At 44.9% G+C, this 15,552-nt stretch overlaps 1 long non-coding RNA gene across 3 annotated transcripts; it reads right to left on the bottom strand.

The window, feature by feature from the left end:
• Nucleotides 1–703: 703 nt before the first annotated feature.
• LOC121825389 (uncharacterized) lies at nt 704–13,152 on the bottom strand. Of its 3 annotated transcripts, XR_013047564.1 has the most exons (4): nt 13,063–13,152; nt 10,150–10,459; nt 8,835–9,605; nt 704–3,542 (listed from the first exon to the last, which is right to left on the bottom strand). It is a non-coding gene; the product is annotated as an uncharacterized LOC121825389 (long non-coding RNA). The 3 variants fall into 3 exon arrangements; XR_013047563.1 differs by lacking the exon at nt 704–3,542 and having other exon boundaries at nt 8,767–9,605; XR_013047562.1 differs by lacking the exon at nt 704–3,542 and having other exon boundaries at nt 7,627–10,459.
• Between the last annotated feature and the right edge of the window lie 2,400 nt (nt 13,153–15,552).

The raw sequence follows: 15,552 nt of genomic DNA, 5'->3' as shown, positions 1-15,552 counted from the left end.
AAGCCGGGCTTTTGTCACAAAAAGTATTCTAATTAGAAGACTGCTCGATTTTTTTCCCCCTCAGAATTAGAGAAAGAACAGGCTCACAGAGGCTTAGCCTTCAAGGTAATTAAAACTCAGAATTAGCTTTTTTGTTTCCCAAGTGTCTGACTAGATCATGGTTAAATTTACATAAGTATCTGAATATTTTCAATTTTCATTCCCTCCACCAATAAAACATGGCTCTCATTTCAAGGGGAAAAGAAACTATTTTGAGTCAATATGAGTGACCATGGCCCAGGATCACAGGTTAAGGTGGCCTTGGATGTCATCATTCAACATGGAAGTAGTTACATGAAACTTTTATACCCACAAAACCTGACAGTCAGAAATCAAGGCAGCCTAGCCTACATGGAGAGCACCAGGACGGTGAGAGGCCTTATCTAAAAACAAGGTTTTCCTCTGGTCTCCACATGTATGTGCAAACATACACACCTGCTAATACGTGCTCTGGCACACAAATGCATGCATGTTGAAAGTGGGATAATTATATTGCTATTATAAATGTACATCTTGAAACACATTTACAAACCCTCAGATATTTTCAGGATGTTGTGTTCTGAACAAAAAGCCCAATTTCAAGGTTTTATTATCAGAAGGTCTCTTGCTGGCCTCCTTTTACACTCGTTGAACTTTTCATGGTCCAGTGTATCTTACACTAACGATATGCTAAGAGACAACAAATTCTCCTGCATCTAATGAGTTGTTCTGGTCACAAGGCTGGAGAGTAATTGGGATAACTATTAGAATGATTCAAAGAACAATAACAATTAGAATAATTAGAAGAACAATAAAAGATGGTTTAATTTAGATGGGGATGTTAAGAGTTGAAGGTCTAGTGTTTTGCCATTAAGCATTATTGTTTAGAAATTGTTCTGCTTATGCACAACAACTTCTAGGTACTAGAATTAAAAAAAAAAAAATAAAAGCCAGCAGAATGTGCTAGAGTCATTTAAAGGCATCCAATTAGCCCACAGTGCAGTGCGCAGCTGCCATCATCCCCACTGAAAGTCAGCTCAGCTGGAAGGGTCATTTTAGGATGAGGGCATTAATTCGTGTTGGGATTCATTTATCTGTCCCATGAAGAAGATAATGCATATTGGTCTGGCATAGTGGTGCATGCCTTTAAGCACAACACTTGGGAGGCAGAGGCAGGCAGATTTCTGTGAGTTCAAGGCCAGCCTGGTCTACAGAACCTACATAGCAGATTGGGCTTCAGGTTAGCCAGGGCTACTTAGTGAGACTCTGTCATCTATCTATCTATCTATCTATCTATCTATCTATCTATCTATCTATCTATCTATCTATATCTATCCATCTATCCATCTATCTATCTATCTATCTATCTATCTATCTATCTATCTATCTATCTATCTATCTATCATCTACTATCATCTATATATTGATCGATCAATAGATAACAATGCATAGATTATACATATTATTATATACACTGAATTGTAACTGATAGGTCTTGGTCTGTTCCCACGTCTCAGACCCAGTCAGGCTCATTCTGCACTGTGAAGATTCAGAAGCCATGGCAAGAAGAGTTAGTTGCCTGGGTTCTGATTGCTCAGACCAGGTTCCACCCTGGGCTGAGGTCTCCTCAAAAGACATCTATTCCCATGCAGATACTAAAGATCCAAGAAAGTGGCTTGGCTCTGGGTCAGCCTTAGAAGTGTGAGACTTATGGGTGTGTTGGGGGGTGGGGCTTAAGAGTATGTACCCACTCAAACTATCCCATGAGTAAAACTAACTAATTTGCATTTGGAGCTCTGACCTGACCCCCAACCCCAGCCCCACCAGGTATTTGGGGATGAGTACAGTCAGATCTCTGAAAGGTCTGAGGCTGGGTCATGGCAGGCTCTGGTGAAGTGGCTTTTTTGTGAATGTGAATGTGTGCATGCATGTGATAGACACATGTGAGCATGTATATATGTACATGTATGTAAGACATGGACATGGACATAGCCAATCCATTACCACCTGGGTCTACACTCATGCTGTCTTCCTATTTCAGGATGTTGATCCTTGTCTTCTATTGCTGAGCTCTCAAATGTCATTTCCTCCATGATCACTATTTAAATTGCTTCTGCCCACACCACTGCTCCTTGCAGTATCTCCTTTTCTGCATATTTCGGTGACAGCCATCTTCTATGAAGGGCCTCAGTGGAGCTTTCAAAAGCGCGATTTGTTTCTTGGCGTGAACCCATTTAGGTCAGCCATGGGGCTCTGACCCTTGTCCTAATTCTGGTGGCTGCCGGAACATGAGTGTCCTTTCACAATCCTGGCTGGAGTATTGCAAAGAGGAGGCCGCCTAGGGGTTCTTGCCTAGGGGGATCAAATGAATGGATGGGAAGGAAAGCATCAAAGTTGTCTAGAATGGGCTGGATGGAATGAGCATTTGGCTCCATACAACCATTCTACCCTCTCAGATGCTGGCAAATGGGAACTATTTAGGATAGAGCTTCGAAGCCTTCTCTGATATCGCCTTTATTTTTTGTTTGCTTCCTGGCTGTCTCCTTCCTCTAGAAATAAGCCCTGGGAAAGCAGGAGGCTCATCTCATTTGCTGCCTTTGTCTCCGCACATGTGAGAACAGCCCAGCACACAGTGATTGATAGGCAGATAGATGGCGTGTTTTTATGTGAGGACTACCCAAAGCTTGCCGACCCAGGCAAAGGGTGCTCATGTGGATTCTTCTTCAAATCAGAGAACATCCACCTTTTTCTGTGTGCCCTCTTTCTCTTTTCTCCTGGGTCTCCTGGGTAGCCCTGGCTGGCCTGGAATTCACTATATATAGACCAGGCTAGCCTAGAACTCACAGAGATCCTCCTTCCTCTGTCTCTTGAATGAACGCTGGGATCAAAGGCATGGTGCTACCAGGAGCTTGCATGACAGACAGTCTTGAGCCAACCTACGAGGTGCTGGAAAGGGAACTCACACCCTCTGCAGCAGCCATGCAGCTCTCTAACTGTGGAACCAACATCTGTCCAGCCTGGGGTAAAATAACTTTCAAAGGAATTGGCTTCCCACGGTTCAGAGTTGATGGTGCAAATCCATATTTGTTTGGATATTGAAACCCTGCTGGGTGATATTTTGGGCTCTTCCTGGTGGCTGGGGGAGGGACACAGTAAAGATGTCAATGATCATTTTCTCACGATAACCATCATTTCACCCCTGAGTCCCTCCTTAGTGCAGGCTGTCAGGAATTGACTTGCCTCAGACGTCCCCTATTATATTATCATTCCAGGTCAATGGGTGGCTTTTAATCCTCCAAGTCGATGACCAGATTTCATTGTTATCTGACCCTCATTGTCAATCCCTGGGCTGGTGTTTCCTTTTCTTGAAATGAGGTTTTCCTGTTCTCTTTCTGTGCGCGGCTCATTAGGCAAATTTGACAGAATTGTGTCTTCATCCTGCATGAATCCAACTTCCCTTTCTAGAAACTCAGAGGAAGGGCAGTGGTAGCAGATTGTATCCACACACTGGACATGAACTGCTGCTGCAAAATAGAAGATACAATTATATTTTAAAAGATTTATTGTTATATGATAATAAATAATTAAATAACAACAATAAGAAGTTACTGTTATTACTATTACTATTGAGACAGGGTTTCTCTGTGTAGCCCTGGATGTCCTGGAACTTGCTTTGTAGACCAGACTGCCCTCAAACTTAGAGATATGACTGCCTCTGGCTCGTAAGTGATGGGATTAAAGATATGTGCCACCATGCCTGGCTCTACTGTTTTTTAAATGTGTGTGTGTGTGTGTGTGTGTGTGTGTGTGTGTGTGTGTGTGTGTGTGTGAATGTGAGTGCAGTGCTCATGGAGGCCAGAAGAAGGTGTTGGATCCTCTGGAGCTGGAGTTATAAGCAATTGTGAGCTGCCCAGTATGAGTGCTGGGAACTGAACTCGGGCCCTCTGCAAGAGCAGTGCCAGCTCTTAACTGCTGAGCCATCTCTCTAGCCCTGACATGATTACTCTTAAACACAGCTTAATATTTTCTTATGCACAAATCTGGCTTATACTTGCTTAGCCAGACAAGATAATTTCATAATCAATTCATTGTTGACAAGATGATGTTTCCATGAAGCGAATTTCAGGAGAGCTGGAGGAAATATGTAATTGGGACCAAAGAAACTATGGTGTGACATATTCATGATCCTCTTAACTGCGGTTGACTTAAGACCAAATTACAGTAAGATAACGAACCTTTGATGAAGTTTGTGAGGCCATGTAATTAATACATTTGGACTGAGTAGGGGACCAGGAAAGATCACTGAATTTGATTAATGAGTTTCAGGAGAACACATTCCTGAAAGACAGCACCTCATTTGGGCAGATGCACACGCTTTGGGAATTTGGGAGTGTGTACAGTGATTCTCCATTGGGTTTTTGCTTAACCAAGAGACGTAATAAATGCCAGGTAACTGAAAGCTGAAAGAATAGTCTGATCTTACTGCAGTGCCTTTTGGCATGTCATAGATGCCTGGGCTTCTCTTGATTAATGAAAGTCCCATTTGGGATTCTGTTCACATGTCCTCAAGAAATGTTGGGTCTGAAGAAATGTGTGTGAAGCTTTTAGTCAAAGTGGGTATTTGAGGGGTTTCTCTTGGCTCAAGTGTCCTTTCTCTTTCCTCTGGTCCTGTTTCTTTTTCCTTTGCTTGACTGGGGTTGAAATCCAGGTGTTTGGGGGTTTTGAGAGCATTAGCTGTAAGTGACCCACAAGTGGAATTTTTGCCTTCTCAGTGGGAGCCACTGATCACAGATGTGCCCAGGCTTCTCAGGAAACTGTATCCACCTTCCTTGGGTGACAAGTCCACTGCAACTAAAGCTACCCCCCAGATTTCAGATACCTGACTCTGCAGCTATGTGGAGCATCTTAAATGAGTACTTCCCCCAAGAGCATCAAATGTGAGACACACACACACACACACACACACACACACACACACACACACACACACACACACACGCAAATGCACATGCACACATAAACACATAGTAGGCTCTCTTTCTTTCCTCCCTCCTTTTTTCATCATTCCTTCCTTCCTTATTTCCTCCCCCTCCCTTCCTCCCCCTCCCCCCCTCTCTCTCTTTCTCTCTCTCTTCCTTTTTCTTTTTCTTTCCCTTTCTCAGGAATGACTGTAGGAAGAACCAAAAAGGCATAACTCCTGTGGTGACTTGAATGAAGCATCATCCACAGGCTCGGGTGTTTGAACACTTGACCACCACCAGGTGGTGCTGTTTGGGAAAGTTTGGGGACCTTTAGGAGGTGGAGCCTTGATGAAGGAAGTGCATCCGTGACGCTTTGAGGGCTCCTAGCTTCATCTCACGTCCTGTTCTCTCTCTAATTCATGTTAGTGCTTGGAGCTGTGAGCTCTCAGCTTCCTGCTCCAGCCACCCCTTGTCATGCCTCTCCACCGTGATGGACTCTTCTCAGTCCGGAACGTCAAGCCAACGTGAACCCTTTCTTCTGTAAGTTGTCTGTGCTCATGGTGTTCTGTCCCAGCAACAAAAAGTAACTGATACAAGCCTTAAAATTTGCAGTTAAGAAATCAAGGTAATTCTGAACCATCACTTCCTGGAAGGATCTGGGCTCTTGTCAAAAAAGGATACAGGTCTTACAGCCTTTTGCCAAAGCTGCCTCTGGGCTTATTGCAGTGACTCCGTGAAATCTAAGCTGGGCCAAGTTGTTAGTGTAAGAAATCACCATTGATTCAGCAGCTGAGGAAGGGCTCATTATCAGCGCTTATTATATCTAACTCTGGGAAAGTGCTGGCTAAGCAAGAGTGAGGCTGCTCACACCAGGAATAAAGGTAGATTTTACTTTAGAAAGCTTGGAAATGCAAAGAAAAAGGGGAAGGCAATAGGATCATTCTGTTACTGTTTAGAAGTAAGGCAATGAATGGGTGAGAGGCTTGTTAGGTGTTCATTAAAGAGCCAGAGGGAGGGTTTCCTAGAGCTTTCATGCTGAAAAAAAATATGTATTTGAGATAAATGAACATAGCAAAATCGGCCAAATGAGAAACCTGTGGCTCCCAACTTTCACTCATGAGAATGTGCAAGATTACAGAAGAGTATAGGAAATGATAAATGCCTATCTATTCAATGTCTTACTTTGTTGACTAATTTGGACATATTTTTTGGCTATTTTAGGAGGGAGTTTTACCAATATAATTGGAGGTCACATGTGTTCCTTCTTGGTTCTTTTTTCCTTCCTTTGTTCTTAAGGTAGTGACTAACTTTTCCCATCAATGTGAATGTTACAGATTCTTTGTGTTGCTGTGATAAACACAAATGGCCAAGAGCAACTTAAGGGAGGGTTTGTTTGGGGTATACTTCCAGATTATAGCCCAGAATTGAGGGAATTCAGCACAGGAGCTCAAGTAAAAACCACAAGGACTGTTGCTTGCAGGCTCACTCACAGGTTCATGCTGAGCTAGCTTTCTTATGTAGCCAATGACATAAGCCTAAGGAATGGTGCTACCCATGGTGGGCTGGGCCCTCCAACATCAACTGGCCATCAAGGTAGCACCTCCACCCAAGACATGCCCACAAGCCAATTCAATCTGATCAATTCCTCAACTAAAACTCTAATCTTCCATGACTCTAGGCTGTGTCAAGTTGACAGTCAAAGCTAACTAGGACAATGACACAACTATATAACTAAGGGGTGGCCCCAGAGATGATAGACCACTGGGTGCTTCTGGGAAGCTGTTTCTTGGAGGATGAGTTAGTAGACTGACTAAGGAAAATGTATACTCATGAAGGTGGGCAGCAGCATCCAGGACTTGCTGGCTTACAAGGAGCAGAAAGGCAGAGTTTGCTCTTTGTGCAAGCTCATGTCCAATCACATCCACTTTCCAGATGATAAAACTTTATTCTTCTTCCCAAGTGAGTAATGCTTCAAGGTGCATCTCAAAAAAATTTAGATGAAAGTCTCTGATGTTTCTTCTAATACTTTGTCTCTGTGCTTTCTAATGAGTGAGCTCCAGTCAGGTACAGACTGCCAGACTCTGTCCCCAAGTGGTTTTGGTTCTGCATATTCCTCTTCAGAACACATTTTCATGCTTTTGCTGTGTTTTTGGTTTTAGGGAGTTTCTCCTGTTGGGTCATTGAGTCAGTAACTTGGTATTATGAAATGTATACTTTGAGGTTATAATTTATTTTTAAGCTAGTATTTTCACTCATACATGTAGCTTATATTTTAGAAGCTCAACACATCTACAATTTAAGTTCTATTTTTCCAAGACCCCCATCAGTTGTTTAGACTATAGTTTATTTTTTTAATTGTGTATAGTGTAGCCATGTTAACAGTTAAATTCCTGATAGTGTTTTTATTTCTTTTCTCCTTTTTTGTTGTTGTTTGTTTCTTTCTTTGAGACAGAGTCTTATTCTCTGGGCACAAGCTCTTCATGAATTTGGAGCAATCCTCCTCCTTAAAACTCCTACATTCTGGGATTACCAGTATATGTCATCCATTATACCTGGCTGTTGGTCATTTTAATTGCCTGATTTTCCTACATGTTTATGGCTAAAATTTTTATGCATCCTTGAGTTCCTAGAAATTACAGCTTGGATATCAGATATAAATTTTTATTTATTAGATTTAAAAAAAACATTTTAATCAATATTCTTCAAGTTCGTATGTCTCACTGTCTTGCATGAAAATTACTGTCCCTTCTGGTGTTTTTAAAGATTTTTGTAAGAGAGATTTACACTGTATTAAGAACTTGATTTTTTTTCTCCATCAATGAGGCCAAATGTTTTGAGTTCTCCAAATAATTGTGACAGAAGCAGGTGGCCCCGTGAACCATCTGGTGTGAACTGGCCTGTGTGTGCCCTCTGTCACTTCAGTGTGAGTGGCATTCGTGACTCACCTGTGTCTCATGAGCTATGGCTAGTGTGGAGAGATGTTGCCTTCGTGACCACATTATCTTATAACACAAAAGTGGAGGGTTGTGCAGACATAATTGAAAACTCTGAGCATGGTCTGTAAGGTAATCAAAAGGGGGTTATCTGGCTGGTCCTGGCCTATTCAGGGATCTTGGAAGTGAGAGCCACAAGGCCATGCTTTCATGCAGGTGGCTCTTCTGTGGCACCACTACAGCCGTGTCTGCAGCAAGGAGGTGAGGGACTCTGATAGGAGCTTGAGAAAGTGAGCAAGGACCTCCTTTTTACCCTGTGCTTTCAAAAGGACCCAGAGCCCAGTCAGCCCCATGAGTTCAGCCTCGTGAGACTCTGGGCTTGGGGGCCTGCCATCCACGGAGACAACTGGAAATGAAGAAAGCACAAATACACACGGTACTGTTGTTGTAGTTTGAGTGTGCCCTAGCCCCACTGACTCCTGTGTCTGCCTGCTTGGTCTCCAGCCGGCAGTGTGGGTTCTGGTTGTAGAACCTTTGGGGCTAGAGATGGAGGGTGAAGGTGAGTCACAAGGCAGAAATCTGAGGTTTGTCCTGCAGCTCTGCTCCCAGCCTGAATGCTCTGTTTCCTGCTTTTTTTATTTTTAGTTAAATGTATTCATTCATTTTACATCCCCAACCACTGTTTCCCCTTCCTCCCATCTTTCTGTTCCCTCCTCCTACCTCCCCCACCCCAATCCACTCCTCCTCTGTTTCTATTCAGAAAGTGGCAGGCCTCCCATGGCTGTTTGACAAAGCATAGTGTATCTTGTTGAGGAAGAAGCCCGGCATTAGGCTGGGGGAATCCCGCTGAAGAGAGGGAGGAATGGTTACACAAGCCAGAGGGGTCAAGGACATCACAAGGGAACCCACAGAAACAACTAACCTGGGTTCATAGGCACTCACAGAGTCTGGACTGACAGCCAGGAAACCTGCATGGGACCAGCCCTCTGCACATGCTTCCTGGCTTCTCATGGAACGTTTGCCGCAAGCTCTGATTGCCACAGATCACACAAGCCACTCAAACCACTCTCCCTTCACTGCCATGATGGACTATGGGCAACGCGATTCCTCCTTTCGGTTTCTTTTGTGAGACAGTCTGTCGTAGCAACAAGGAGGTAACAGGTGCACAGACATGGAGCATAGAGCCCTAAGGAAGGAAAAACTGTGTTATTTGCATGGTAGATGGGACGGAATAAGTAAGACAGGCAAGGAGAATTACTACATGTTTTCTCTCAGCTGTAGAAACTCAAATAAAAAGATCAAATAAATAGTAAATAAATAATAAAGATCAAAGAGGGACTATTAAGGAAAGGGGAGGGGATGTGAATGGGGGAGCAGGGTGAGATGGTCAGGGGGCTGGAAACAATAAAAGAACAATAAATGTGTGCATGGTGGGGATTGTCACAGTGACTTTCACAACTAGATGCAATGATAACCATTAATAATAATACAACAACAAACGTGGACTTTTCATATTATGTGTGGATACTTGGCACAAAGCAATTGAAAAGTCATAGAATCGTTAGATTCCCCCATCAGATGGGTTGGGGCAGAGGAACTGCCGACTAGAGTGTCTCCTCTCACTCTCCAGGCTGCTCTTCTTGTCATTGGCCGGCTCCTTCCTTCCTCTGCCTACCTGCCAGAACTCACCACACTGAAACACATAAAGGTAAGAACCACTGTTCTGTAATCCAGAGCATCCCTGTGCAGTTTCCTCCTGTCTCAGTCCCAGGTTCCCTTTGGTATCTTCACCTCAATCAATGGACACTGTCTAAGGCCCCGTTCTTGATCTGTGCCTGGAAACTTTCTCAGTGGGAATGTTGGGAACCCTGTCCCAGGGTGACTTAAACAGCAGCCTCCAGCTGTTTACAAATGTTTACACTTAAGTGTGGGGTTTTCAATTTCATCATTATTAACCTTTGGAGCCAAAAAAAAAAAAAAAAAAACCAACCAACCAACCAAACAAACAAAAACCCAACCCAAAAAACAAAAACAAAAAACCTCACTGCTCTATGTCACTGGGCGTCACATGGTGCCTCTGGCCACTAGCCATAAGAGAGGCCAGCAGCCCCTACTCATGGTGACACCCAAGTGTGACTCTGGACATTGCAGCTTCTTGCTCAGTGGCCAAATTGCTGTCAGTTGAGAATTAACGTTCTAATCAGAGGCAGAAACAGAGTGTCTACACGTATATTTACCAGCCAGACATGAGAAGGTAGCTCCAGGCTCAATTAACGTTTGGCTTCTTGTTTCCCAGAAGGAAAATTACATCCCTGGAATGTTTCAGAGTGTCCTGCTAGGAAATTGAATCTGTTCAATCAATTAAACCAATGTGGATTGAATGCCTACAGTGTCGGGCAGAGGGCCAGCTGCTTTAGTTGGAGCAGGAAGCTGGGTGTGACTGGGTCCACATGGAGCTATTTTCAATAGTTTGCCTTAATGATGATCGACTTTTGAGGAAGGCCAGTGTGAGTTGGTTGGCGCGCCTCAGCCAAGAAGTGGGGTTACCTGTGTGAGGAAGCAATTAAGACGAGAGTTTTTGAGGTCTCACCCTCAACAGATTTAGTTAACAGTTGGATTTCAAATCAGAGAATGAGAAGGATTTGAAAGATTTGGAGTATGGATATTCTGGTCACCCTATCTCTTCCTTATAGATTGTGTTACCAAGTATCACACCACATCCCATAAATATGCACGGTGAAAAACAAAGAATGTAAGGTTATAGTGAAAACAGAGGAGTTAAAATACAGGTCAGTTCATAGGTCTCCCACTGTATTCCACGGGATACAGAAATGTATGAACATGTTTCAGGGGGACCCTGTTGGGGTTAAAGGACATCAATATGGCAGGGCTTGGGCTCCCTGGTCTGAGTTTCATAGCACAGTGGTGTTACAGCATGGTTATGCCATGGTTCAAAGTGCAAAGTTCTAAGGTTAGCTTGTGAGCTAAAATACCCTAGAGATAAAACAGATCATGAAAACCTGTTTCTGAGGGTACCGAGGCCCAGGCAGACACAGTGTACCTCAGTGTCCCAGCATCTGAAAGGGCAGCAGAGGAACCGTTGCTCTAGATGAAGGACCTGGTTTAAAAGCCTGAAAGTCCTGAGGTCACATGCCTTCCAGGCAGAGGCTTCATTGCCAGGAGCATCTAGATGCTAAGAGTGATGGGACCACCTTCCCACAAGGCTTCTTTCACCAGTACTTAATTAATTCTCCCTCCTTTCCTTTTCTACCTTCCCTTTCTCCCTCTCTACCTTCTTTCTTTCTTTCTTCCTTTCTTTTTCTTCCTCTCTTTCTTTCTTTCTTTCTTTCTTTCTTTCTTTCTTTCTTTCTTTCTTTCTTTCTTTCTTTCTTTCTTTTTCTTTCTTTCTTTTTCTTTCCTTCCTCCCTCCCTCCCTCCCTTCCTCCCTCCTTACATCCTTTCCTCTCTCTTCCCCCTCTCCCTCCCTTCCTTCCTTCCTCCCTCCCTCCCTCCCTCCCTCCCTCCTCTTTTCCATATTGCCTCCCTCCCAGGCTGCTCTCTTGACAGCCCATGCACAGTTGATATTGTTGATATTGCTGAATGTTAAATGTGCACACAACTCCAAGGCTCTGTACAATTCCACAGCCCTGTGCAGTATAAGTAATTCCAAATCAAGACAAAGCTGAGCAATTTAAAACAGTCTAAAAGCCATGGCTCTAATTGAACCTCTTCTTCTTCTGGTTAAAGGGGACTTAAGAGTTTCCAGAAGTCAGGTGACTTACTTGGGGGTTGGGGGGGGGTCACAGAAAGCTAATGACAGAGACAGGATGACAGGCCAGGCCTCACACACACTGCCAGATGGTCTTGCCTGCCTCGCCCCACCCCCCATCATTGACATTCCTGCTACACTACAGTGAGTGTCCAGCAATTTCAATTTCTGTTCGGGGACTTTGGTTCGATGCAGTCATAGTTCAGCGTTTGCGTGACTTTTGGTCAGCGCTGATGTCAGTGCTCAAGGAACAAAGGGATCCTAAGGGCTGGAAAGAGTCCAGGTCCTGGGCAGGCTGTCCACTCACTTTCAGGAGTGTTTCTTGTAGGGTGACCTTCGGGCCATTCTGAAGACAGTTGGCGCAACCATCCATGTATGATGCAGTCCCTGAGAAGGAGCTCCCTCTGCTCTCTCTATCCTTACTCTAGCTCTTTTTTCTTTCTTTCATTTTCTCTGATTCCTCTCTATCTCTTCTCTCTCCCATCTCCCCCATCTCCTTTTCATTTTCCTCTGTCTTTTCTCTCCCTCCCTCCTTCATTCTCTCCCCCTTCTCTCTTTTCCCTTTTCTCTCTCCACCTCTCCTCCCTTTATTTCTCTTCCCTTTTCAGTCTTCCCTCCCCGCCCCCATCTCATTCCTGTAGGGTTAAAAGGGCCAAGGAAAAATACCCTGGCCCTGACTTGATACCAGGAGCAGGGCTTAAAAATCACACCAGTCCCTGAGCTTGCCCCAGAGTCAGGCTGCAGAATCCCACCAATCCTGAGTGCAGAATCCCACCAATCCTGAGTGCAGAATCCCACCAATCCTGAGTGCAGAATCCCACCAATCCCTGAGGTCCCTGAGCTGGAAATACCACCAATCCCTGAGCACAAAATGCCACCAATCCCTGAGCTTGCTCCAGAATCAGACCACAAAAATCCACCAATCCCAAATCACCTGTAAAACTCTGCCCACCTCTACTCCCCCCCCCTCAAGAAATCCTATATAAGGTCTGTACCCTGTTCAGTTTGCGGCTGTTCCTCACCCAAGGCAGCCACCCTCCCGGACAGTTCTTTCCCAATAAGTCACTTTGGGTGAGATTTTCATGCAGTGTGACATTGTCTCTGGAGCCCGGCTGCAACAAGTTTCACCTGAGCAGATCAGAGCAAGAAGAACTGTAACACTTTCTCTGGGGAAGCTTTCTCCTAGTGGAGCAGAGTTGTAACACTTCTCTGAAGCAGAGCTGTGACAACTTCGCTGAGGAAACCCTCCTCTGCAGAGCGAAGTTGTTACACTTGCATTGGGGAAACCTTTCCCTGGAGCAAGGCTGTCACTTATGGAGACTGTGGCATTTCTTGATTCCAGACTGCCAGGATATCTTTCGGTAAGAGCTGCAATGCTTACAGTTCCTCCTTTCTTTCTCCTCTCTCTCTCCTCTTCCCAGCCATCCATTCTTTTCACTGAGGAGTTGGTCACCTAGTCACCTAAGCACCTTTGTCTGGAATATTCCACAGTTCTAAATTCCAGAGGGAAGGAAGCTGGGTGGGGCAGCCTATCACACTTTGCAACTCTATACTCCAAACCAACAGGACAGAGCTTAACAACTCTGTGTCTGGAATCTACCTGAGACTCGCGTTCGCAGAAGCCAGTCCAAGGTCCAGTCTTTCTCACAGAGCATCACTCTGCCAGCTACCATTAAGACCACTCAACAGATGCCTACAGCAGACGGTTGTGAGTGGAGGAGGCACATGGCGTTGGTGTGTGCTGAATGGGAGATAGGAGCAACTGTAGATCAGAATGAGCAGGCAGCCAGTGGTTCTGGACTTTGCCTGCCTGTGTCTGTAGAGAGCGGTTTGGGTGTGTGTATGTGTGGAAGGCAGATAGGTGTGCAGGGTGTCACCAATGATGGGATCAAGCTGTGTTTTTCCTCCCACTTGACCGGGGAAGAACAGGGCAACATACTGATTTCTGGGTTTTTAACGCTAATGTTAGTTTTCTAGAGAAAATGGTTCCTTCAATTAAGTCTTACTATAGAAGTGGCTTTATCAGGATTTAGAAAATCACACAAATGAAACACCCCCCTGAGAATCATGCCCGCCCCCCCCCCCACAAGGTTTTCTCCTCTGATCTACCAGACAGTCTTTGTTGGCATTGTCCCTATGGCCGAGGTGAGAATTTGGCTATGCAGAAAACACATCACCAGGCTGTCCTTCCCTGGGTATCCTGTGCAGAGCAACATGAAGCACTCCTATAATCTGATTTCCAGGCATACAACACTGTGGCTTAAAGAAAGAAAGCACAGTTTTGTTGAGCGTTGCTTACCCTCTTTTCTTAAGGGCTCCTGGGAAGCTGTTCAGGGTCTACTGTGCGGAATCTCTTTCCATTTGTGGTGTAGCCAAGTGGCTCCCTGGGACCCCTTGTCTTTTATTGACTCCATCTGTGTTCATACCAGGTCCAAGTGCCGCACTCAGGGAAGATGGTTTCACTGAAGTGTGTCGGGAGTGTGTGCTGGGTACCGAGGCTCCAGAGGCCCAGAAACTAGCCTCTTGTTGTTGGCACTGCCCTGAGAGTCCCCAGGTGGCCTGGGGATTGGCAATGTTTGAAATGTAAATGGACTAAAAGAGCTTTGTTGGGAACAGACTGGCTGAATCTGGACAGGGTCCCAGAACCCATTAAAATGCCTCCTGTGTGTCTGTCCCATTGGCCTGGCAAGAATGACATTTCTTCAAGCTTTGATAAAGCTCTACTCATGACCATAGTCAGGAGCAACTCTAAGGATGTTCTAGAAGCTTCCAGAAGCTCTAGAAGTGATAGTACATTTTTTGTGGGGAGGGGCCATAAAAACATAATAATGCCTACTGAAGTATAGATTCACCATAGCACTCTAACAAGTTATCCACACTCAGGTCACCAAGGATGACCTTGAATTTCAAAGGAGCTGAGTTTCAGTAGACATCTGATGGGCTTCTTGGGATATAAGAACTGGAAGGTGTATGAAATCCAATCTGAGAATGTCTCCCCCTCCCTGTCCTGTATGGCGGCAGAATCCTTGGCCATGGGTCTGCAGGTGGCTGTGGTACCTGCTTCTCAGTCCATTGGAGTCATCTGTCTTCTTGTGTCTCAGTGACATCTTTTTTGGTGCAATAGACAAGGACCAGGATGAACCCGTCTCTTTGGCAATCAGGTCTTTCTCCACCTAGGTAAGTTTTAAAAACCTGTCTTAACCTCAGAATGGCATTGCCCCAGCTGAGTAAGGTCTTGTCCCATCAATGTCTTGTCTTTAATTCCTTCTGCTACTTCAAGTAGTGGCCAACTGTTCTCTGTATGATTTAATCTGTCTGTGCCTCAAACATTGAGGCCCTAGGGTAATCTACATACATATATGCGAGAGAAATCCCCCCCTTTCTTCTTTTAATGTGTATGTGGTGTGCATGCACATTTTGCATGTGTGTGGGCACATATGGGTGTATGTGCATAAGGATACCCAAATTGATGTTGGGAATCATCCTCAATCGCTTGCCCACCTTATTCATTGAGGCCTCTTAATCAAACCCAGAGCCCACCCAATATTACTAATCTCCTTAACTAGCCTGCTCTGGGGATCTCTCATCATCGTCTCTGTCTGAAGCTGCAATTACAGGCAGGCTGCCATGCACACCTAGCATTTATAGGGTTTCTGGGGATCGGAATGCTGGTCCTCATGCTGCCAGCACAAGTGGAGCCCTCTCCCCCAGTTCCGGCTTGCGTGTGGTTTTACGTCACCATCTCTGGAAGGAGGATTCTTGCCAAAGCCTTTTCTACAATAACCTCTGCATCTCCGGGTCTCTGTCTTCTCGCGTCCCTTCCTTTGGCTGGAAACACCCTTCCCTTGCTCTCCAGGGACTGGTGGCACCT

Source organism: Peromyscus maniculatus, chromosome 23 (genome assembly GCF_049852395.1).
Source record: "Peromyscus maniculatus bairdii isolate BWxNUB_F1_BW_parent chromosome 23, HU_Pman_BW_mat_3.1, whole genome shotgun sequence".
In the NCBI taxonomy this organism is placed as follows: domain Eukaryota; kingdom Metazoa; phylum Chordata; class Mammalia; order Rodentia; family Cricetidae; genus Peromyscus; species Peromyscus maniculatus.
The sequence above is the reverse complement of the archived record's forward strand: the minus strand, read 5'-3'. Positions and strand labels throughout refer to the sequence as shown.